The sequence below is a fragment of the Oncorhynchus masou genome, chromosome 21 (genome assembly GCF_036934945.1).
Source record: "Oncorhynchus masou masou isolate Uvic2021 chromosome 21, UVic_Omas_1.1, whole genome shotgun sequence".
Taxonomy (NCBI): Eukaryota; Metazoa; Chordata; class Actinopteri; order Salmoniformes; family Salmonidae; genus Oncorhynchus; species Oncorhynchus masou.
Genome location: NC_088232.1, coordinates 53,321,307 through 53,347,226, shown reverse-complemented (window position 1 = coordinate 53,347,226; position 25,920 = coordinate 53,321,307). Strand labels below are relative to the sequence as shown.

Here is a 25,920-nt window from a genome sequence, read left to right as displayed (position 1 = left end):
TATTGTAAAATAGCTCCCTGGCTGCAATTCCTATGGCTTCCACAGGATGTCAGCAGTCTATGTTTAAGGTTTCAGGCGTAAGACTTCAAAAACGAATAAGAAAGTTTTAGTGTCAGGACACAGACTTGGAAATCCGTGTCTTTGCGCGCCACGACGAAGTTGCACACCTGCAAAAAACGGTTTCCTTTTGAACTTTACTATTTTCGTATTCCTTTCTCTGTATGTTAACCTCTTGAAACTCTGGGGGCGCTATTTCGTTTTTGGATGAAAAATGTTCCCGTTTTAAACAAGATATTTTGTCACAAAAAGATGCTCGACTATGCATATAATTGATAGCTTTGGAAAGAAAACACTCTGACGTTTCCAGAACTGCAAAGATATTGACTGTGAGTGCCCCAGAACAGGAGCTACAGGCAAAACCAAGATGAAACCGCAACCAGGAAATGAGCATTATTTTTGAGGCTCTGTTTTCCATGGTCTCCTTATATGGCTGTGAATGCGACAGGAATGAGCCTGCCCTTTCTGTCGTTTCCCCAAGGTGTCTGCAGCATTGTGACGTATTTGTAGGCATATCATTGGAAGATTGACCATAAGAGACTACATTTTCCAGGTGTCCGCCCGGTGTCCTCCGTCGAAATTGGTGCGTCATTTTCAGCTGCTGGTATTTTTCCATGGGATTCTGAGACGAAAGCAGGCTTCCACAAACGGCATATCAATGAAGAGATATGTGAAAAAACACCTTGAGGATTGATTCTAAACAACGTTTGCCATGTTTCGGTCGATATTATGGAGTTAATTTGGAAAAAGTTTGACGTTTTGGTGACTGAATTTTCGGTTCGTTTCGGTAGCCAAATGTGATGTACAAACCGGAGCGATATCTCCTACACAAAGATTCTTTCAGGAAAAACTGAACATTTGCTATGTAACTGAGAGTCTCCTCATTGAAAACATCCGAAGTTCTTCAAAGGTAAATGATTTTATTTATTTGGTTATCTGGTTTTTGTGAAAATGTTGTGTGCTAAATGCTACGCAAATTGCTAAGCTAGCTTGCAATACTCTTACACAAATGCTTGATTTGCTATGGTTCAAAAGCATATTTTGAAAATCTGAGATGACAGTGTTGTTAAGAAAAGGCTAAGCTTGAGAGCAGGCATATTATTTTAATTTCATTTGCGATTTTCAGAAATCGTTAACGTTGCGTTATGCTAATGAGCCTGAGGCTGTATTCACGATCCCGGATACGGGATGGGTAGTATCAAGAGGTTTTAATCACAAAACGTTACAGCTGGGACCCTTTGGATGACAAATCAGAGGAAGATTTTCAAACAAAATGACACTACATGTTACAGCTGGGACCCTTTGGATGACAAATCAGAGGAAGATTTTCAAACAAAACGACACTACATGTTACAGCTGGGACCCTTTGGATGACAAATCAGAGGAAGATTTTCAAACAAAATGACACTACATTTTACAGCTGGGACCCTATGGATGACAAATCAGATGAAGATTTTCAAACAAAACGACACTACATGTTACAGCTGGGACCCTTTGGATGACAAATCAGAGGAAGATTTTCAGACAAAACGACACTACATGTTACAGCTGGGACCCTTTGGATGACAAATCAGAGGAAGATTTTCAAAAGGTAAGTGAATATTTAATCTTTATATTTGAATGTAAGAAACCTGTGCCGGTGGAAAAAATATTTTGATGTGGGGCGCCGTCCTCAAACAATTACATGGTATGTTTTTGCTGTAATAGCTACTGTAAATCAGACAGTGCAGTCAGATTAACAAGAATTTAAGCTTTCAGATGATATAAGACACTTATATTTACATAAATGTTTAAAAACCATAATATTTATTAGAATTGATTTGATTTACGTTCCCTCCAGTTTCACGGGAAGGTTTCCCACTAGCAGAAAACCGATCCTTAAAGCAGCTACAACCACATCCATCATAGTATGTAAAACCTTTATTTTTTTTAAAATTTTACCACTTTTTCTCCCCAATTTTGTGGTGTCCAATTGTTTTTAGTAGCTACTATCTTGTCTCATCGCTACAACTCCCGTACGGGCTCGGGAGAGACGAAGGTTGAAAGTCATGCGTCCTCTGAGACACAACCCAACCAAGCCGCACTGCTTCTTAACACAGCGCGCATCCCAACCCGGAAGCCAGCCGCACCAATGTGTCGGAGGAAACAGTGCGCGCCAACGTCGGAGGTTAGCGCGCACTGCGCCCGGCCCGCCACAGGAGTTGCTGGTGCGCGATGAGACAAGGATTTCCCTTGTTGTGGCCGGTTACGACAGAGCCTGGGCGCTAACCCAGAGTCTCTGGTGGCACAGCTGGCACTGCAGTACAGCGCCCTTAACCACTGCGCCACCCGGGAGGCCCGTGTAAAACTTTTATACCAATATAGCACATTCTGTTAAACCTAACTTACTTTTCAACAGTAACTCACAATTAAAAATTAGGATTTAAAATCAAAACTTTACACACACACGCATGCGCGCGCACACACACACACACACACACACACACACACACACACACACACACACACACACACACACACACACACACACACACACACACACACACACACACACACACACACACACACACACACACACAGATAAGTGCCCAGAGCGTGTGTGTGTGTGTGTTGGAGAACAGCTGTGCCCTCTCTCTGTGGCGTGCTGCCATTAACAGTTCTATAATCTATCAGACAAGAGGGGACACAGGGGACCAATCAATAGAGGCCTGCAAGTTCAATTAACACCCACCCCTCCCCCTGCCATCCCCTAAAGAGGTCCTAAATCTCACCACTCTGGAGACACAAGGGGAGAGGGCAGGGGGGAAAGAGGCGAAGAGAGGAAAGAAAAAAGGGGAGAGGGGAGAGGCGAGAAAGGAGAGGAAAGGGGAGAGGGTAGAGGAGAAGAGAGAAAATAGAGGAGAGAAAGAAGAGGAGAGGAGAGGAGAGGAAAGGAAAGGAGAGGAGGAGGTAGAGGAGAGGAGAGGGGAGAAAAGAGAGCAGAGGGGAGAGGTGAGAAAGGAGAGGAGAGGAGAGAGGGTAGAGGAGAGGAAAGGGGAGAGGGTAAAGGAGAGGAAAGGGGAGAGGGTAGAGGAGAGAAAGGAGAGGAGAGGGTAGAGGAGAGGACAGGAGAGGAGAGGAGAGTGGAGAAAGAGGAGAGAAAGGAGAGGAGAGGGTAGAGGCGAGGAGAGGGGAGAGGGGAGACTGGAGAGGAGAGGAAATGGGAGAGGGTAGAGGAGAGGAGAGAAAGGAGAAGGGAGAGGGTAGAGGAGAGGACAGGAGAAGGGAGAAAGGAGAGGAGAGAAAGGAGAGGAGAGGGGAGAGGGGAGGGGAGGGAAGAGGGGAAGAGGGGAAGAGGGGAGTGCCCTTTAAGCTCATCACTAAGCCTGGGACTGAAACCTATTTTATTATATATCAGTATTGATTTAGGAACCGGTTTGGGTTTTTAGTTTACCTTCTATAACAGTATTTTAATTGGGTAAATGTGATATGAAACTCACACCAAGCCCTGCCCCCTTACACACCAAGCCCCACCCCCTCTCTCACCAAGCCCTTCACCCTTCCACACCAAACCCCATCCCCTCCCTCACAGAGCCCCCTTCCACACCAAGCCCCACCCCCTCCCTCACCAAGCCCTGCCCCCTTCCACACCATGCCCCACCCCCTCCCTCACCAAGCCCCCTTCTACACCAAGCCCCACCCCCTCCCTCACCAAGCCCCCTTACACACCAAGCCCCACCCCCTCACTCACCAGTCCCTGCCCTCTTCCAAACCATGCCCCACCCCCTCCCTCACCAAGCCCTGCTCCCTTCCACACCAAGCCCCACCCCTCCCTCACCAAGCCCCCTTCCACACCAAGCCCCACCCCCTCCCTCCCCAAGCCCTGCCCTCTTCCCAACCATGCCTCACCCCCTCCCTCACCAAGCCCTGCCCTCTTCCACACCAAGCCCCACCCCCTTCCTCACCAAGCCCCCTTCCACACCAAGCCCCACCCCCTCCCTCACCAAGCCCTGCCCTCTTCCACACCATGCCCGACCCCCTCCCTCACCAAGCCCTGCCCCCTGTCACTCAAGGAATGAACACGAAGTCACAATCATTTTCTTGCCGTTCAGTCAGATAGACGCAGGAAGATGTTGGTAACAATTGTGCTGCCTTCTACAAGCATTCTATAATTACACTATTAAATAGTTTGTGGATTTTACTGTTTGCTAGTTTGTCTTTTCTTAGCAAGTTCAAGCTAAAATAAATTCTATTAGACGCTAATGCTAATTGATACATAGCTGGCTAGCTTGCTTGCTAAACGTACTAAGAGTCAGAGGAAACGTAGCTAGCAAATACAGCCTGATACCAGTGCTGATGTTGGCTTAGATAACCATGTTGTTAACCATGTTGTTTGTGAAACGGTATCTTCTAGATCAGAGAGGAATAGGCAAAGCATGAATATTTTAGCTAGCTAGCTACATGAGGTCAGAAAACATGTAACATCTAATTAGGCTCCCCTGGAAACACTGACCAACATATTTTTTCCTACCCTGTCAATAATTCCTCCCTGGTTTATTAATTCGTTGTCATGGCGAACAAGAATGTTTTCAAGGTACTGCCCACTATATAACTATAAAATTATATGAATCATTCTATTTCCATGATTCAAACAGTTCACCAATTAATTAGGCCTAGATTTTTTTGGGCTATATCATGCAGCTCTGTGGGGCAATATGCTTGTGTTTCTGCATCTACAAACACAAACATATTGCTAGGTGTTACTGTACTGTTGTAGCTACAAACACAAGCATATTGCTAGGTGTTACTGTACTGTTGTAGCTACAAACACAAGCATATTGCTAGGTGTTACTGTACTGTTGTAGCTACAAACACAAGCATATTGCTAGGTGTTACTGTACTGTTGTAGCTACAAACACAAGCATATTGCTAGGTGTTACTGTACTGTTGTAGCTACAAACACAAGCATATTGCTAGGTGTTACTGTACTGTTGTAGCTACAAACACAAGCATATTGCTAGGTATTACTGTTGTAGCTACAAATACAAGCATATTGCTAGGTATTACTGTTGGAGCCACAAACACAAGCATTTTGCTAGGTATTACTGTTGTAGCTACAAACACAAGTATATTACTAGATATTACTATTGGAGCTACAAACACAAGCATATTGCTAGGTATTACTGTTGTAGCCACAAACACAAGCATTTTGCTAGGTATTACTGTTGTAGCTACAAACACAAGCATTTTGTAGGCAATACTGTTGGAGCTACAAACACAAGCATATTGCTGGGTATTACTGTTGGAGCTACAAACACAAGCATTTTGCTAGATATTACTGTTGGAGCTACAAACACAAGCATTTTGCTAGGTATTACTGTTGGAGCTACAAACACAAGCATTTCACTGCACCTGCGATAACATCTGCAAATCTGTGTAGGCAACCAATAAACTTTGATTTGATTTGAGCTAGGGAGAGAGGTGGAGTGGAGGCCAAAGAGAGAGGAGGAGAGGAGGCCAGAGAAGGAAGGAGAGGTGGAGAGAGAGAGGAGGAGATGAGGCCAGAGAGAGAGAGGAGGTGAGGAGACCAGAGAGAGAGAGGAGAGGAGGCCAGATAGAGAGAGGAGGAGAGGAGACCAGAGAGAGAGAGGAGAGGAGGCCAGAGAGAGAGAGGAGGAGAGGAGGCCAGAGAGAGAGAGAGGAGGAGAGGAGGCCAGAAGGAGAGAGAAGGAGAGGAGGCCAGAGAGAGAGAGGAGGAGAGGAGGCCAGAAGGAGAGAGAAGGAGAGGAGGACAGAGAGAGAGAGGATGAGAGGAGGCCAGAGAGAGAGAAGGAAAGGAGGCCAGAGAGAGAAGGGAGGAGATGAGGCCAAAGAGAGAAGGGAGGAGAGGAGGCCAGAGTGAGAGGAGGAGAGGAGGCCAGAGAGAGAAGGTAGGAGAGGAGGCCAGAGTGATAGGAGGAGAGGAGGCCAGAGAGAGAGGGGAGGAGATGAGGCCAGAGAGAGTGGGGAGGAGAGAAGGCCAGAGAGAGAGAGAAGAAGAGGAAGCCAGAAGGAGAGAGAAGGAGAGGAGGCCAGAGAGAGAGGGGAGGAGATGAGGCCAGAGAGAGTGGGGAGGAGAGAAGGCCAGAGAGAGAGGAGAAGAGGAAGCCAGAAGGAGAGAGAAGGAGAGGAGGCCAGAGAGAGAGGGGAGGAGAGGAGGCCAGAGAGAGAGGGGAGGAGAGGAAGCCAGAGAGAGAGAGGAGAAGAGGAAGCCAGAAGGAGAGAGAAGGAGAGGAGGCCAGAGAGAGAGGGGAGGAGAGGAGGCCAGAGAGAGAGGGGAGGAGAGGAAGCCAGAGAGAGAGGGGAGGAGAGGAAGCCAGAGAGAGAGAGGAGAAGAGGAAGCCAGAAGGAGAGAGAAGGAGAGGAGGCCAGAGAAAGAGAGAAGGAGAGGAGGCCAGAGAAAGAGGGGAGGAGAGGAAGCCAGACACAACATGTGGCCTATTATTAGTATTAGTGTTAGTTCTCTTATTCTCCAAGATGGCATAGCAGTCAGACGTCCTTTGTCCTCGTCTTGTCGTGTCCCGTATATATATATATTTAAATCTTTCTTCGCCTTTCTTTTATACATTTTCTTTTCCAAAAACTCAACTTCAAAACACTCTCCTGCAACCCGCCTCACTAATTTAAAAAAAGTATTATTTACCTCAAATCTGAAATCCACAATAGAAGCTAGCCAGAAGCTGACCAGAAGCTAGCCAGAAGCTAACCAGAAGCTAGCCAGAAGCTAGCCAGAATATAGCCAGAAGCTAACCAGAAGCTAACCAGAAGCTAGCCAGAAGCTAGCCAGAATCTAGCCAGAAGCTAACCAGAAGCTAACCAGAAGCTAGCCAGAAGCTAACCAGAAGCTAGCCAGTTTACTGGCTAATGTTAGCATTCAGCTAACCACGGTTGATGGTCATCAGCTATCCTTTAGCTCCAAAAGCTATTGCAAGTTTTGTACAATGCGACTCAGACCAGAACCTACCAGACCTATTTTTTTCTCCGTATCCCCGGATTTCATCCGAAAGACATTTACACCTGAGCTGTTTTATCGGCTGCTATCTGAATAGATCTATTGGATATTTTTTTTCTTCTTTTTTTTCTTGGGTCACTATAGCTATATCTATTTTGACAATTGGATTGATCCGCTCTACCACACGGAACCCCACTAATCTACCGACGGAAACTTATGGGGTGGCTAAAAACAGACCTCCATCCTATGCTAGCTTGCTACCCATGGCCCGGCTAGCTGTCTGAATCGCCGTGACCCCAACCAACCTCACTACTCACTGGACCCTTACGATCACTCGACTAAGCATGACTCTCCTTAATGTCAATATGCCTTGTCCATTGCTGTTCTGGTTAGTGTTTATTGGCTTATTTCACCGTAGAGCCTCTAGCCCTGCTCATTATACCTTATCCAAACTTTCAGTTCCACCACCCACACATGCGATGACATCACCTGGTTTCAATGATGTTTCTAGAGACAATATCTCTCTCATCATCACTCAATACCTAGGTTTACCTCCACTGTATTCACATCCTACCATACCTTTGTCTGTACATTATACCTTGAAGCTATTTTATCGCCCCCAGAAAACTTATTTTACTCTCTGTGCCGGACGTTCTAGACAACCAATTCTCATAGCTTTAGCCGTACCCTTATCCTACTCCTCTGTTCCTCTGGTGATGTAGAGGTGAATCCAGGCCCTACAGTGCCTAGCTCCACTCCTATTCCCCAGGCGCTCTCTTTTGATAACTTCTGTAACCGTAATAGCCTTGGTTTCATGCATGTTAACATTAGAAGCCTCCTCGCTAAGTTTGTTCTATTCACTGCTTTAGCACACACTGCCAACCCGGATGTTCTAGCTGTGTCTGAATCCTGGCTTAGGAAGACCACCAAAAATTCTGAAATCTTCATCCCTAACTACAACATTTTCAGACAAGATAGAACGGCCCAAGGAGGCGGTGTTGCAATCTTCTGCAGAGATAGCCTGCAGAGTTCTGTCCTACTATGCAGGTCAGTACCCAAACAATTTGAACTTCTACTTTTAAAAATCCACCTCTCTAAAAACAAGTCTCTCAACGTTGCCACCTGCTATAGACCACCCTCTGCCCCCAGCTGTGCTCTGGACGCCATATGTGAACTGATTGCCCCCCATCCATCTTCAGAGCTAGTGCTGCTAGGCGACCTAAACTGGAACATGCTTAACACCCCAGCCATCCTACAATCTGAGCTTGATGCCCTCAATCTCAACAAATGATCAATGAACCTACCAGGTACCACCCCAAAGCCATAAATACGGGTACCCTCATAGATATCATCCCAACCAACTTGCCCTCGAAATACACCTCTGTTGTTTTCAACCAAGATCACAGCGATCACTGCCTCATTGCCTGCATCCGTAATGGGTCAGTGGTCAAACGACCTCCACTCATCACTATCAAATGCTCCCTGAAACACTTCAGTGAGCAGGCCTTTCTAATCGACCTGGCCGGGCTATCCTGGAAGGATATTGACCTCATCCCGTCAGTAGAGGATGCCTGTTTTTTTTTAAATGCCTTCCTCACCATCTTAAATAAGCATGCCCCAATCGAAATTGTTGCAACCCCTATTACTAGCCTGTTTAACCTCTCCTTCGTGTCGTCTGAGATTCCCAAAGATTTGAAAGCAGCTGCGGTTATCCCCCTCTTCAAAGAGGGGGACACTCTTGGCCCAAACTGCTACAGACCTATATCTATCCTACCCTGCCTTTCTAAGGTCTTCGAAAGCCAAGTCAACAAACAGATTACCGACCATTTCGAATCCCACCATACCTTCTCCGCTATGCAATCTGGTTTCAGAGCTGGTCATGGGTGCACCTCAGCCACGCTCAAGGTCCTAAACGATATCTTAACCGCCTTCGATAAGAAACAATACTGTGCAGCCATATTCATTGACCTGGCCAAGGCTTTCGACTCTCAATCACCACATCCTCATCGGCAGACTCGATAGCCTTGGTTTCTCAAATGATTGTCTCGCCTTGTTCACCAACTACTTCTCTGATAGTGTTCAGTGTGTCAAATCTGAGGGCCTGTTGTACGGGCCTCTGGCAGTCTCTATGGGGGTGCCACAGGGTTAAATTCTTGGGCCGACTCTCTTGTCTGTATATATCAATGATGTCGCTCTTGCTGCTGGTGAGTCTCTGATCCACCTCTACGCAGACTACACCATTCTGTATACTTCTGGCCCTTCTTTGGACACTGTGTTAACAACCCTCCAGGCAAGCTTCAATGCCATACAACTCTCCTTCCGAGGCCTCCAAGTGCTCTTAAATACAAGTAAAACTAAATGCATGCTCTTCAACCGATCGCTGCCTGCACCTGCCCGCCCGTCCAACATCACTACTCTGGACGGTTCTGACTTAAAATATGTGGACAACTACAAATACCTTTGTGTCTGGTTAGACTGTAAACTATCCTTCCAGACTCACATCAAACTTCTCCAATCCAAAGTTAAATCTAGAATTGGCTTCCTATTTCGCAACAAAGCATCCTTCACTCATGCTGCCAAACATACCCTTGTAAAACTGACCATCCTACCGATCCTCGACTTTGGCGATGTCATCTACAAAATAGCCTCCAATACCCTACTCAATAAATTGGATGCAGTCCATCACAGTGCCACCCGTTTTGTCACCAAAGTCCCATATACTACCCACCACTGCGACCATACGCTCTCGTTGGCTGGCCCTTGCTTCATACTCGTCGCCAAACCCACTGGCGTCAGGTCATCTACAAGACCCTGCTAGGTAAAGTCCCCCCTTGTCTCAGCTCGCTGGTCACCATAGCATCTCCCACCTGTAGCACACGCTCCAGCAGGTATATCTCTCTAGTCACCCCCAAAACCAATTCTTTCTTTGGCCGCCTCTCCTTCCAGTTCTCTGATGCCAATGACTGGAACAAATTACAAAAATCTCTGAAACTGGAAACACTCACTCACTAGCTTTAAGCACCAGTGGTCAGAGCAGCTCTCAGATTACTGCACCTGTACATAGCCCATCTATAATTTAGCCCAAACAACTACCTCTCCCACTACTGTATTTATTTGTTTATTTTGCTCCTTTGCACCCCATTATTTCTATCTCTACTTTGCACATTCTTCCATTGCAAATCTACCGTTCCAGTGTTTTACTTGCTATATTGTATTTACTTTGCCACCATGGCCTTTTTTTTTGCCTTTACCTCCCTTATCTCACCTCATTTGCTCACATTGTATATAGACTTATTTTTCTACTGTATTTTTGACTGTGCGTTTGTTTTACTCCATGTGTAACTCTCTTGTTGTATGTCTCGAACTGCTTTGCTTTATCTTGGCCAGGTCGCAGTTGTAAATGAGAACTTGTTCTCAACTTGCCTACCGGGTTAAATAAAGGTGAAATAAAAAATACAATTAATTATTATTATTAGTAGTAGTATTAGTAGTATTATTATTATTATCATTAGTAATATTATTAGTAGTTTAATATTAGTATTAGTATTAGTGTTATTAGTTTTATCATTAGTAGTATCAGTAGTAGCATTATAATTATTAGTAGTATTATTTGTACTACTAGCAGTATTTGTATTATCAGTATTAGTATTAATAATCACAGCATTATTATTAGCAGTATTAGTATTATTATTCCTATTAGTATTAGTAGTATTAGTAAAATTAGTAACAGCATTGTTGGTATTATTATTAGTAGTAGTAGTATTAATAGTATTAGTATTAGTAGTATTAGTATTATTAGAGCCATTATTAGCATTAGTATTATTACTAGTATTAGTATGTGTAGTATTAGAATAATTAGTATTAGCATTATTAGTATTAGTAGTATTAGTATAATTAGTATTAGTATTGGTGGTATTAGTATTCGCATTATTAGTATTAGTAGTATTAGTAGAAATAGTATTAGCATTATCATTCGTATTATTACTATTAGTATTAGTAGTATTAGTATTATTAGTATTAGTAGTATTCGTATTAGTATTATTAGTATCAGTATTAGTATTCATAGTAGTATTCGTCTTATCATCAGTAGTATTAGTAGTATTAGTATCAGCTGTATTAGTATTGGCAGTATTACTATTCATAGTATTATTATTATTATTATTATTATTATTAGTGGTAATATTATTATTATTATTTTTATTAGTGGTATTAGTATTATTATTAGTAGTTGTATTGTTAGTATTAGTAGTATTGGTAGTATTATTAGTATTAATATTATTATTACTATTATTTATATTAGTAGTTTAAAAAAACGGTAGTATTATTGGCATTATTATTGTCAGTATTTTTTATTATTAGTATTATTATTAGTATTATTAGTAGTATTATTAGTATTAGTATTCATATTAGTATTCAAATTATCATCCGTGGTATTCGTAGTATTAGTATCAGCTGTATTAGTATTGACAGTATTATTATTCATAGTATTATTATTGGTAGTATTATTAGTATTATTATTATTGTTATTATTATTGTTGTTATTAGTATTATTATTATTATTATTATTATTGTTGTTATTAGTATTATTATTATTATTATTGTTGTTGTTATTAGTAGTATTAGTATTATTATTATTATTATTATTATTAGTAGTAGTATTATTATTACTATTATTAGTATTAGTAGTAGCATTAGTATTAGTATTATTATTAGTATTATTACTATCATTAGTATTAGTAGTAGTATTATTAGTAGTAGTGTTAGTATTAGTATTATTATTACTATGATTAGTATGTTTTATTATTAGTACTATTATTGGTATTATTATTGGTAGTACTATTATTATTATTGGTATTATTAGTATTAGTAGTATTGTTAATCATCCCAGTAGTAGTAATAGTATTATTATTAATAGTAATATTATTAGTACTAGTATTAGAAGTAATAGTAGTAGTATTAATAGTAATAGTATTAGTATTATTGGTAGCAGTAGTATTAATAGTAATAGTATTAGTATTAGTAGTAGTATTAATAGTAATAGTATTAGTATTAGTAGTAGTCGTAGTAGTAGTATTAATAGTACTATTATTAGTATTAGTAGTAGTAGTAGAATTAATAGTAATAGTATTAGTATTAGTATTAGTAGTAGTAGTAATAGTAGTAGTATTAATAGTAATAGTATTGGTAGTAGTATTAGTAGTAATAGTATTAGTATTATTAGTAGTAGTAGTGTTAATAGTAATAGTATTAGTATTAGTATTATTAGTAGTAGTAGTATTAATAGTAATAGTATTCGTAGTAGTAGTAGTAGTATTAATAGTAATAGTATTAGTAGTAGTAGTAGTAGTAGTATTAGTATTAGTATTAATAGTAATAGTAATAGTAATAGTATTAGTATTAGTAGTAGTAGTATTAATAGTAATAGTAGTAGTATTAATAGTAATAGTATTAGTAGTAGTAGTAGTAGTAGTAGCAGTAGTAGTAGTAGTATTAATAGTATTAGTATTAGTAGTAGTAGTAGTAGTATTAATAGTAATAGTAGCAGTATTAATAGTAATATTATTAGTATTAGTAGTAATAGTAGTAGTAATAATAGTAATAGTATTCGTATTAGTAGTAATAGTAGTAGTAATAATAGTAATAGTATTAGTAGTAGTAGTAGTATTAGTAGTAATAGTAGTATTAATAGTATTAGTATTAGTAGTAATAGTAGTATTAATAGTATTAGTATTAGTAGTAATAGTAGTATTAATAGTATTAGTATTAGTAGTAGTAGTATTAGTATTAGTAGTAATCATCCCAGTTTCTGTGTTTGTGTGAAACTCTGAATCCCAGGTGTTTAGTGACTCATGTTCTCTCAGTTAATCCCCTGCTGAATTGACCCTGACACCCTGGTTGTTCACACACACACACACACACACACACACACACACACACACACACACACACACACACACACACACACACACACACACACACACACACACACACACACACACACACACACACACACACACACACACACACACACAGACGCAAATATAGACTGCTCACCCACCCACCCACCCACACAGACACAAAAATAGACTGCTCACCCACCGATCCACCCACACAGACACATATATAGACTGCTGCTCACCCACCCACCCACCCACCCACCCACCCACCCACCCACCCACCCACCCACCCACACAGACACAAATATAGACTGCTGCTCACCCACCCACCCACACAGACACAAATATAGACTGCTCACCCACCCACCCACCCACACAGACACATGTATAGACTGCCCACCCACCCACCCACCCACCCACCCACCCACACAGACACATATATAGACTGCTCACCCACCCACACAGACACAAATATAGACTGCTCACCCACCCACCCACCCACACAGACACATATGTAGACTGCTCACAGACAGACAAACAGACAGACAGACAGACAGACAGACAGACAGACAGACAGACAGACAGACAGACTGACCTGACAGACGGACGGACCTGACTGACTGACCTGACTGACCTGACAGATGGACTGACTGACTGACTGACTGACCTGACTGACCTGACAGATGGACTGACTGACTGACTGACTGACTGACTGACTGACCTGACAGACAGACAGATGGACTGACCTGACTTGACAGACAGACAGACAAACTGACAGACAGACAGACAGACAGACAGACAGACAGACAGACAGACAGACAGACAGACAGACAGACAGACTGACCTGACAGACGGACGGACCTGACTGACTGACCTGACTGACCTGACAGATGGACTGACTGACTGACTGACTGACTGACTGACCTGACAGACAGACAGACAGACAGACAGACAGACAGACAGACAGACAGACAGATGGACTGACCTGAATGACCTGACAGACGGACGGACTGACCTGACTGACTGACTGACTGACTGACTGACAGACCTGACAGACTGACCAGACTGACTGACAGACTGACCAGACTGACTGACTGACTGACCTGACTGACTGGCTGATTAGCTGACTGACTGACCTGACAGACTGACCTGACTGACTGACTGACTGACTGAATTGACTAACAGACCTGACAGACTGACCAGACTGACTGGCTGACTGACCTGAATGACTGACCTGACTGACCTGACTGACAGACCTGACCTGAAAGATTGGCTGACTGACCTGACTGACTGACTGGATGACTGACCTGACTGACCTGACTGATCTGACTGGCTGACTGAGTTGACTAGAACTGAAGACAAGGCAAACCCCAAACAAGTTAACAAGGTGCAAACTAATAGATAATACAAGGAAGAATTTAATATTGCACACTCTATATCATTTATATTATATAGATTACATTATCTTTCTATAAAATAATCTAGAGTGCATCATTCTTTATTTTCAAAATAAACCGAATGTAGTCACTCATAACCTTACTGAATGTAGTCATAAATGCCTTTTATGCTCGCTTCGATGCAAGCAACACTGAAGCACTGCACGAGAGCACCAGCTGTTCTTGATGACTGTGTGATAATGCTCTCGGTAGCCAAACATGAGCAAGACCTTTAACCAGATCAACATTCACAAAGCCGCGGGGCCAGAAGGGATTACCAGGACGTGTTCTTCATTAAAGCATGCGTGGGACCAACTGACAAGTGTCTTCACTGACATTTTCAACCTCTTCCTGACCGAGTTTGTCGTACCAACATGCTTCAAGCAGACCACCAAGTCCCTGTGCCCAAGGAAGCGAAGATAACCTGCCTAAATGATTTCCGCCCAGTAGCACTCACCTCAGTAACCATGAAGTGCTTTGAAAGGCTGGTCATGGCTCACATCAACAGCATCCTCCCAGACAACCGAGTCCCACTCCAATTTGCATACCGCCCAAACAGATCCACAGATGACGCAATCTCAATCGCATTCCACACTGCTCTTTCCCACCTGGACTAAAGGAACACCTATGTGAGAATGCTGTTAATTTACTACAGCTCAGCGTTTAACACCATAGTGCCCACAAAGCTCATCACTAAGCTAAGGACCCTGGGACTAAACACCTCCCTCTGCAACTGGATCCTGGACTTCCTGACATGCCGCCCCCAGGTGGTAAGGGTAGGCAACAACACATCTGCCACGCTAATCCTCAACACAGTGGCCGCTCAGGGGTGAATGCTTAGTCCCCTCCTGTAGTCCCTGTTCACCCATGACTGCATGGCCATACACTACTCCAACACCATCATTAAGTTTGCTGACGATACAACAGCGGTAGGCCTGATCACCAATCAGACAGCCTATAGGGAGGAGGTCAGGACAGTGTGTGGTGCCAGGACAACAACCTCTCCCTCAATGTGATCAAGACAAAGGAGCTGATCGTGGACTACAGGAAAAGGCGGTCCGAACAGGCCCCCGTTAACATTGACGGGGTTGTAGTAGAGCAGGTAAAGAGCTTTTCTTTCTCTCTTTTTTTTTCTTTCTTTCTTTCTTTCTTTTTTTCTTTCTTTCTCTCGGAGGACCTGAGCCCTAGAACCGTGCCTCAGGACTACCTGGCCTGATGACTCCTTGCTGTCCGAAGTCCACCTGGTTGTGCTGCTGCTCCAGTTTCAACTGTTCTGCCTGCGGCTATGGAACCCTGACCTGTTCACCGGATGTGCTACCTGTCCCAGACCTGCTGTTTTCAACTCTCCAGAGACAGCAGGAGCGGTTGAGATACTCTGAATGATCGGCTATGAAAGCCAAATTACATTTACTCCTGAGGTGCTGACCTTTTGCACCATCGATAACTACTGTGATAATTATTATTTGACCCTGCTGGTCATCTATGAACATTTGAACATCTTGGCCATGTTCTGTTATAATCTCCACCCGGCACAGCCAGAAGAGGACTGGCCACCCCTCATAGCCTGGTTCCTCTCTAGGATTCTTCCTAGGTTCCGGCCTTTCTAGGGAGTTTTTCCAAGCCACCATGCTTCTACACCTGCATTGCTTGCTGTTTGGGGGTTTTAGGCTGGGTTTCTGTACAGCACTTTGAGATATCAGCTGATGTACGAAGGGCTATATAAATACATTTGATTTGATTTGATAATCAGTAAGAGGAGAGGACTAGAAGTTCTGACTGAACGGACGCACATTCCAGTGCCCCGCAGTATGGTCCATAGTAGTGTTGTAATTTATGCTATGAAATCCTGAGATTTCATTGGGACAGTTCCCCCTCGTAGCAAATAGCTGGTGAAAGTAATCCGAGCAATCACATGACCCGAAGCAGAGCTGCCTGGCAGTCACTGAGGTATAAGTATCTCAACAGCTTGTTTTCCACAGTATTTAATTTTTTTTAATAACAGAACAATGTACACATTTGCCATACTTTTTTTTAAGAGCATTTAAAACATAATCCATGATTTATATAATATAGATATTTTTTTTTTTACCAATCACCAGTGGGGCCCCACCTCTAATGCCCTAATGGGCAATACAACACAGACACAGTGACCACGGTTGAGTCATCCTATCACTGTTTCTCTTCTAAGAAACCAGAGTTCATACACACACATACACACACACACACATACACACGCACACGCACACGCACACACACACACACACACAAACACACACACACACACACACACACACACACACACACACACACACACACACACACACACACACACACACACACACACACACACACACACACACAGATCCTGTACCCCTCCTCATGAATGCTTCATATTTATGTCGACCTCGAGCTTTGGCCTCTCTCTCACCTGGCGGATAGCATGTGCGTGCGTTTGTGTATCTGTGTGTGATGTGTGTTCAACGTGTGTGCAGTGCAAGCGAGACAATAACATCTGAAACCTGAACCTATCGCCAGGTGTACGGGAACAGAAAGGAGAAGGAGGTGGATGGAGAGGGGGAAGAGAGAGTGGAAGGGAAGGAGAGAGAGCATGAGAGGGGGATAGGAGCAAGGGAGACAGGGAGGGAAGAGAGAGAGGGAGGGGGAGAGAGAGGGAGGGGATGGAAAGGAAAGAGAGGGGAGGGAGGGAGGGAGGGAGAGGATGAGAGGGGAAGAGAGAGGGAAGGAGAGAGAGGGAGAGGATGAGAGGGGAAGAGAGAGGGAGGGGAGGGAAGGAGAGAGAGGGAGAGGATGAGAGGGGAAGAGAGAGGTAGGGGAGGGAAGGAGAGGGAGGGAGGGGATGAGAGGGGAAGAGAGAGGGAGGGGAGGGAAGGAGAGAGAGGGAGGGAGGGGAGGGAGGGAGGGGATGAGAGGGGAAGAGAGTGGCACAGGAGGGAGGAGAGAGAGAGAGGGGATGAGAGGGGAAGAGAGAGGGAGGGGGGAGAGAGAGGATGAGAGGGGAAGAGAGAGAGAGGGAGGGGAGGGATAGAGGGGATGAGAGGGGAAGAGAGTGGCACAGGAGGGAGGAGAGAGAGGGATGGTAAATCCATAAATGAATGCTGGACATCTGCTCAGCAACATGAAAGATTATCGGAACACAGACCTGAGGTGTGTGTGCCCCTGTGCCTTATCCCCCACCCCTCACACACAACCAAAACACACACATCCGCACACACACTCAACCGTAACCCCAATCACCATGCAAATGCCAGGGATACAGAACAAGGGCATGTTTCTTGAGATGCAAAGTATGTGACGTGTGTGTGTGTGTGTGTGTGTGTGTGTGTGTGTGTGTGTGTGTGTGTGTGTGTGTGTGTGTGTGTGTGTGTGTGTGTGTGTGTGTTTTGTATCATCTGTGTGTGAGTGTGTGTTTTGTATCATGTGTGTGAGTGTGTGTGTGTTTTGAATGTATGTGTGTGTGTGTGTGTGTTTTGTATCATGTGTGTGAGTGTGTGTGTGTGTGTGTGTGTTTTGTATCATGTGTGTGAGTGTGTGTGTGAGTGTGTGTGTTTTATATCATATGTGTGAGTGTGTGAGTGTGTGTGTTTTGTATCATGTGTGTGAGTGTGTGTGTGAGTATGTGTGTTTTGTATCATGTGTGTGAGTGTGTGTGTTTTGTATCATGTGTGTGAGTGTGTGTGTGAGTGTGTGTGTTTTGTATCATGTGTGTGAGTGTGTGTGTTTTGTATCATGTGTGTGAGTGTGTGTGTTTTGTATCATGTGTGTGAGTTGTGTAGCCATGTGATGAGGAAGAGAACCTCATGCTCTAAGACAAAGACCTGTTTCTCTACTATTCCTTTACACACACACACACACACACACACACACACACACACACACACACACACACACACACACACACACACACACACACACACACACACACACACACACACACACACACACACACACACACAGAGACATTTGAATAATGCTTCATATTTGATTACATTCTTAATTTGCAAATATGGAGAAAGGGTTTTTGAGACAGGTGCACGGAACATCCACCTCTGGTAAGGTAATACGTAACAAGTATCCTAGGCTACCGACTACACTACAATTCTACTTACGACAGTGAGTGTTTCATGTCTTGAATAGAAATCATAATAACGAAATGTGATTGAATGGAACGACGACATCAGCGTTGATATATTTGAAAGTGAGAACCACCAATACGTTTAATCTCCTCAGTACCTGGAGAGATAGTGGTATTCAATACATTTAATCTCCTCAGTACCTGGGGAGATAGTGGTATTCAATACATTGAATCTCCTCAGTACCTGGAGAGATAGTGGTATTCAATACGTTTAATCTCCTCAGTACCTGGAGAGATAGTGCTATTCAATACGTTTAATCTCCTCAGTACCTGGAGAGATAGTGCTATTCAATACGTTTAATCTCCTCAGTACCTGGAGAGATAGTGGTATTCTTGGGTTCTATGTCTTGTTGTCGTTTCACTTTGTTCTTCAAACGAAAGTGTTTGTGTGTGTGTGTGTGTGTGTGTCGTGTGTGTGTGTGTGTCATGTGTGTGAGCAGAACAGACAGTGCTGAACCAGAGGAGTCTCTCAATATGAAAGATAAACAATTACCTGTTCACACCTGCCTGCCACCAAAGTGAGAGAGTGTGTGTGTGTGTGTGTGTGTGTGTGTGTGTGTGTGTGTGTGTGTGTGTGTGTGTGTGTGTGTGTGTGTGTGTGTGTGTGTGTGTGTGTGTGTTTTCAATGTAAAAGGCAAAACTGCCAGGCAACGGTTATCTGTGCATAAAGTCATGTGTCACACACACACACGCACACACTTTTCAATCCCCCCGTCCCACACACCAGGAAACTGAAAACCTGAGAAGCTAACTTCCTCTTATAGAACCCTTCTCCTCTATATCTCCTGTTCAGATCCCTTCTCCTCTATATCTCCGGGTCAGAACCCTTCTCCTCTATATCTCCGGTTCAGAACCCATCTCCTCTATATCTCCGGGTCAGAACCCTTCTCCTCTATATCTCCGGTTCAGAACCCATCTCCTCTATATCTCCGGGTCAGAACCCTTCTCCTCTATATCTCCGGGTCAGAACCCTTCTCCTCTATATCCCCGGGTCAGAACCCTTCTCCTCTATATCTCTGGGTCAGAACCCTTCTCCTCTATATCCCCGGGTCAGAACCCTTCTCCTCTATATCTCCGGTTCAGAACCCTTCTCCTCTATATCCCCGGGTCAGAACCCTTCTCCTCTATATCCCCGGGTCAGAACCCTTCTCCTCTATATCCCCGGGTCAGAACCCTTCTCCTCTATATCTCCGGGTCAGAACCCTTCTCCTCTACATCTCCGGGTCAGAACCCTTCTCCTCTATATCTCCGGTTCAGAACCCTTCTCCTCTATATCTCTGGGTCAGAACCCTTCTCCTCTATATCTCTGGGTCAGAACCCTTCTCCTCTATATCTCTGGGTCAGAACCCTTCTCCTCTATATCTCCGGGTCAGAACCCTTCTCCTCTATATCTCCGGTTCAGAACCCATCTCCTCTATATCCCCGGGTCAGAACCCTTCTCCTCTATATCTCCGGGTCAGAACCCTTCTCCTCTATATCTCCGGGTCAGAACCCTTCTCCTCTACATCTCCGGGTCAGAACCCTTCTCCTCTATATCTCCGGGTCAGAACCCTTCTCCTCTATATCCCCGGGTCAGAACCCTTCTCCTCTATATCTCCGGTTCAGAACCCTTCTCCTCTATATCCCCGGGTCAGAACCCATCTCCTCTATATCTCCGGTTCAGAACCCTTCTCCTCTATATCTCTGGGTCAGAACCCTTCTCCTCTATATCTCCGGGTCAGAACCCTTCTCCTCTATATCTCCGGGTCAGATCCCTTCTCCTCTATATCCCCGGGTCAGAACCCTTCTCCTCTATATCTCTGGGTCAGAACCCTTCTCCTCTACATCCCCGGTTCAGAACCCTTCTCCTCTACATCCCCGGTTCAGAACCCATCTCCTCTATATCTCCGGTTCAGAACCCTTCTCCTCTATATCCCCGGGTCAGAACCCTTCTCCTCTATATCTCTGGGTCAGAACCCTTCTCCTCTATATCCCCGGGTCAGAACCCTTCTCCTCTATATCTCCGGTTCAGATCCCTTCTCCTCTATATCCCCGGGTCAGAACTCTTCTCCTCTATATCCCCGGGTCAGAACCCTTCTCTACATCTCCGGGTCAGAACCCTTCTCCTCTATATCCCCGGGTCAGAACCCTTCTCCTCTATATCCCCGGGTCAGAACCCTTCTCCTCTATATCTCCGGGTCAGAACCCCTCTCCTCTACATCTCCGGGTCAGAACCCTTCTCCTCTATATCTCCGGTTCAGAACCCTTCTCCTCTATATCTCCGGTTCAGAACCCTTCTCCTCTATATCTCTGGGTCAGAACCCTTCTCCTCTATATCCCCGGGTCAGAACCCTTCTCCTCTATATCTCCGGTTCAGAACCCTTCTCCTCTATATCTCCGGTTCAGAACCCTTCTCCTCTATATCTCCGGTTCAGAACCCTTCTCCTCTATATCTCCGGTTCAGAACCCTTCTCCTCTACATCTCCGGGTCAGAACCCTTCTCCTCTATATCCCCGGGTCAGAACCCTTCTCCACTATATCCCCGGGTCAGAACCCTTCTCCTCTATATCTCCGGGTCAGAACCCTTCTCCTCTATATCTCCGGGTCAGAACCCTTCTCCTCTACATCTCCGGTTCAGATCCCATCTCCTCTATATCCCTGGGTCAGAACCCTTCTCCTCTATATCTCCGGGTCAAAACCCTTCTCCTCTACATCTCCGGGTCAGAACCCTTCTCCTCTATATCCCCGGTTCAGATCCCTTCTCCTCTATATCCCCGGGTCAGAACCCTTCTCCTCTATATCTCCGGTTCAGAACCCTTCTCCTCTATATCTCTGGGTCAGAACCCTTCTCCTCTATATCTCTGGGTCAGAACCCTTCTCCTCTATATCTCTGGGTCAGAACCCTTCTCCTCTATATCTCCGGGTCAGAACCCTTCTCCTCTATATCTCCGGTTCAGAACCCATCTCCTCTATATCCCCGGGTCAGAACCCTTCTCCTCTATATCTCCGGGTCAGAACCCTTCTCCTCTATATCTCCGGGTCAGAACCCTTCTCCTCTACATCTCCGGGTCAGAACCCTTCTCCTCTATATCTCCGGGTCAGAACCCTTCTCCTCTATATCCCCGGGTCAGAACCCTTCTCCTCTATATCTCCGGTTCAGAACCCTTCTCCTCTATATCCCCGGGTCAGAACCCATCTCCTCTATATCTCCGGTTCAGAACCCTTCTCCTCTATATCTCTGGGTCAGGACCCTTCTCCTCTATATCTCCGGGTCAGAACCCTTCTCCTCTATATCTCCGGGTCAGATCCCTTCTCCTCTATATCCCCGGGTCAGAACCCTTCTCCTCTATATCTCTGGGTCAGAACCCTTCTCCTCTACATCCCCGGTTCAGAACCCTTCTCCTCTACATCCCCGGTTCAGAACCCATCTCCTCTATATCTCCGGTTCAGAACCCTTCTCCTCTATATCCCCGGGTCAGAACCCTTCTCCTCTATATCTCTGGGTCAGAACCCTTCTCCTCTATATCCCCGGGTCAGAACCCTTCTCCTCTATATCTCCGGTTCAGATCCCTTCTCCTCTATATCCCCGGGTCAGAACTCTTCTCCTCTATATCCCCGGGTCAGAACCCTTTCTACATCTCCGGGTCAGAACCCTTCTCCTCTATATCCCCGGGTCAGAACCCTTCTCCTCTATATCCCCGGGTCAGAACCCTTCTCCTCTATATCTCCGGGTCAGAACCCTTCTCCTCTACATCTCCGGGTCAGAACCCTTCTCCTCTATATCTCCGGTTCAGAACCCTTCTCCTCTATATCTCCGGTTCAGAACCCTTCTCCTCTATATCTCTGGGTCAGAACCCTTCTCCTCTATATCCCCGGGTCAGAACCCTTCTCCTCTATATCTCCGGTTCAGAACCCTTCTCCTCTATATCTCCGGTTCAGAACCCTTCTCCTCTATATCTCCGGTTCAGAACCCTTCTCCTCTATATCTCCGGTTCAGAACCCTTCTCCTCTACATCTCCGGGTCAGAACCCTTCTCCTCTATATCCCCGGGTCAGAACCCTTCTCCTCTATATCCCCGGGTCAGAACCCTTCTCCTCTATATCTCCGGGTCAGAACCCTTCTCCTCTATATCTCCGGGTCAGAACCCTTCTCCTCTACATCTCCGGTTCAGATCCCATCTCCTCTATATCCCTGGGTCAGAACCCTTCTCCTCTATATCTCCGGGTCAAAACCCTTCTCCTCTACATCTCCGGGTCAGAACCCTTCTCCTCTATATCCCCGGTTCAGAACCCTTCTCCTCTATATCCCCGGGTCAGAGCCCTTCTCCTCTACATCTCCGGTTCAGATCCCATCTCCTCTATATCCCTGGGTCAGAACCCTTCTCCTCTATATCTCCGGGTCAGAACCCTTCTCCTCTACATCTCCGGGTCAGATCCCATCTCCTCTATATCCCTGGGTCAGAACCCTTCTCCTCTATATCTCCGGGTCAGAACCCTTCTCCTCTACATCTCCGGTTCAGAACCCTTCTCCTCTATATCTCCGGTTCAGAACCCTTCTCCTCTATATCTCCGGTTCAGAACCCTTCTCCTCTACATCTCCGGGTCAGAACCCTTCTCCTCTATATCCCCGGGTCAGAACCCTTCTCTACATCTCCGGGTCAGAACCCTTCTCCTCTATATCCCCGGGTCAGAACCCTTCTCCTCTATATCCCCGGGTCAGAACCCTTCTCCTCTATATCTCCGGGTCAGAACCCTTCTCCTCTACATCTCCGGGTCAGAACCCTTCTCCTCTATATCTCCGGTTCAGAACCCTTCTCCTCTATATCTCCGGTTCAGAACCCTTCTCCTCTATATCTCTGGGTCAGAACCCTTCTCCTCTATATCCCCGGGTCAGAACCCTTCTCCTCTATATCTCCGGTTCAGAACCCTTCTCCTCTATATCTCCGGTTCAGAACCCTTCTCCTCTATATCTCCGGTTCAGAACCCTTCTCCTCTATATCTCCGGTTCAGAACCCTTCTCCTCTACATCTCCGGGTCAGAACCCTTCTCCTCTATATCCCCGGGTCAGAACCCTTCTCCTCTATATCCCCGGGTCAGAACCCTTCTCCTCTATATCTCCGGGTCAGAACCCTTCTCCTCTATATCTCCGGGTCAGAACCCTTCTCCTCTACATCTCCAGTTCAGATCCCATCTCCTCTATATCCCTGGGTCAGAACCCTTCTCCTCTATATCTCCGGGTCAGAACCCTTCTCCTCTACATCTCCGGGTCAGAACCCTTCTCCTCTATATCCCCGGTTCAGAACCCTTCTCCTCTATATCCCCGGGTCAGAACCCTTCTCCTCTACATGTCCGGTTCAGATCCCATCTCCTCTATATCCCTGGGTCAGAACCCTTCTCCTCTATATCTCCGGGTCAGAACCCTTCTCCTCTACATCTCCGGGTCAGAACCCTTCTCCTCTATATCTCCGGGTCAGAACCCTTCTCCTCTATATCCCCGGGTCAGAACCCTTCTCCTCTATATCTCCGGGTCAGAACCCTTCTCCTCTATATCTCCGGGTCAGAACCCTTCTCCTCTACATCTCCAGTTCAGATCCCATCTCCTCTATATCCCTGGGTCAGAACCCTTCTCCTCTATATCTCCGGGTCAGAACCCTTCTCCTCTACATCTCCGGGTCAGAACCCTTCTCCTCTATATCCCCGGTTCAGAACCCTTCTCCTCTATATCCCCGGGTCAGAACCCTTCTCCTCTACATGTCCGGTTCAGATCCCATCTCCTCTATATCCCTGGGTCAGAACCCTTCTCCTCTATATCTCCGGGTCAGAACCCTTCTCCTCTACATCTCCGGGTCAGAACCCTTCTCCTCTATATCTCCGGGTCAGAACCCTTCTCCTCTATATCCCCGGGTCAGAACCCTTCTCCTCTATATCTCCGGGTCAGAACCCTTCTCCTCTATATCTCCGGGTCAGATCCCTTCTCCTCTATATCCCCGGGTCAGAACCCTTCTCCTCTATATCCCCGGGTCAGAACCCTTCTCCTCTATATCTCCGGGTCAGAACCCTTCTCCTCTATATCTCCGGGTCAGAACCCTTCTCCTCTATATCCCCGGGTCAGAACCCTTCTCCTCTACATCTCCGGGTCAGAACCCTTCTCCTCTACATCCCCGGGTCAGAACCCTTCTCCTCTATATCTCTGGGTCAGATCCCTTCTCCTCTATATCTCCGGTTCAGATCCCTTCTCCTCTATATCTCCGGTTCAGATCCCTTCTCCTCTATATCTCCGGGTCAGAACCCTTCTCCTCTATATCTCCGGGTCAGAACCCTTCTCCTCTATATCTCTGGGTCAGAACCCTTCTCCTCTATATCTCCGGGTCAGAACCCTTCTCCTCTATATCTCCGGGTCAGAACCCTTCTCCTCTATATCTCCGGTTCAGAACCCATCTCCTCTATATCTCCTGTTCAGAACCCTTATCCTCTATATCTCTGGTTCAGAACCCTTCTCCTCTATATCTCTGGTTCAGAACCCTTGTCCTCTACAACCCCGGTTCAGATCCCTCTCTCCCACCACTCATCATCGTTTCTCTTCCTGACTTTGAAATTGAATTAGCTTTTGAGCGTTATGTATGAAGACACACACACACACACACACACACACACACACACACACACACACACACACACACACACACACACACACACACACACACACACTGTGTGAAGTCTGATTTGCTTTGAGCGTTTATGTACAAAGTCTCACAGCGCCGACCTTCTGAGAGACACTGAGACAGTGACAACTGAAAAGATAGGAGGTGTGCGTGTGTGTGTGTGTCGTGCCCTCTCAGCACCTCAGAGCACTACTCCCCGCTGTTCTCACTTGAAAGCCTGGAGACCAGCGTGCAATCTTCCCCTTGCAAGACCCTCGCGCCCCTTTTTATCCCCCCCATCGGGAGAACACAGGGGTTAGAGCAGGAACCAATTAATGGAGATTAATTAAATTAAGGACTATTACAGCCACTGCTGAGACCAACAACATGTTGAGGTTTTACCAATTTCAACTTCCTATCCTGAAGGTAAGAATTAAGGTTTTGGATAGGGGTTAAAAACATGACGTTTAGACATTTCATTCCGAATGGTTAAGTTACGCATTTGGGATAGGGGTTATATAGGGATAGCGGCCCCTACTGGCCGGTTTTGAAGACATTTCCCGACATCCTCAGGACATGAAAAGATGTCCATTTTTGAAGTCAACCTTGAGCTATCTAACTGGCTAAATAAAGATGTCCATTTTCAAAGTCAACCTTGAGCTCTCTAACTGGCTAAATAAAGATGTCCATTTTCGAAGTCAACCTTGAGCTCTCTAACTGGCTAAATAAAGTATATAATATATAATATATATATATAATACAAAGTAAATAATGTCTCAATCTGTGGT

General features: G+C 45.3%; 1 pseudogene; it reads right to left on the bottom strand.

Moving 5' to 3' along the window:
• The window catches only part of LOC135508512 (prospero homeobox protein 1-like), a 61,292-nt pseudogene that overhangs the window by 25,458 nt on the left and 9,914 nt on the right, over positions 1-25,920 (bottom strand).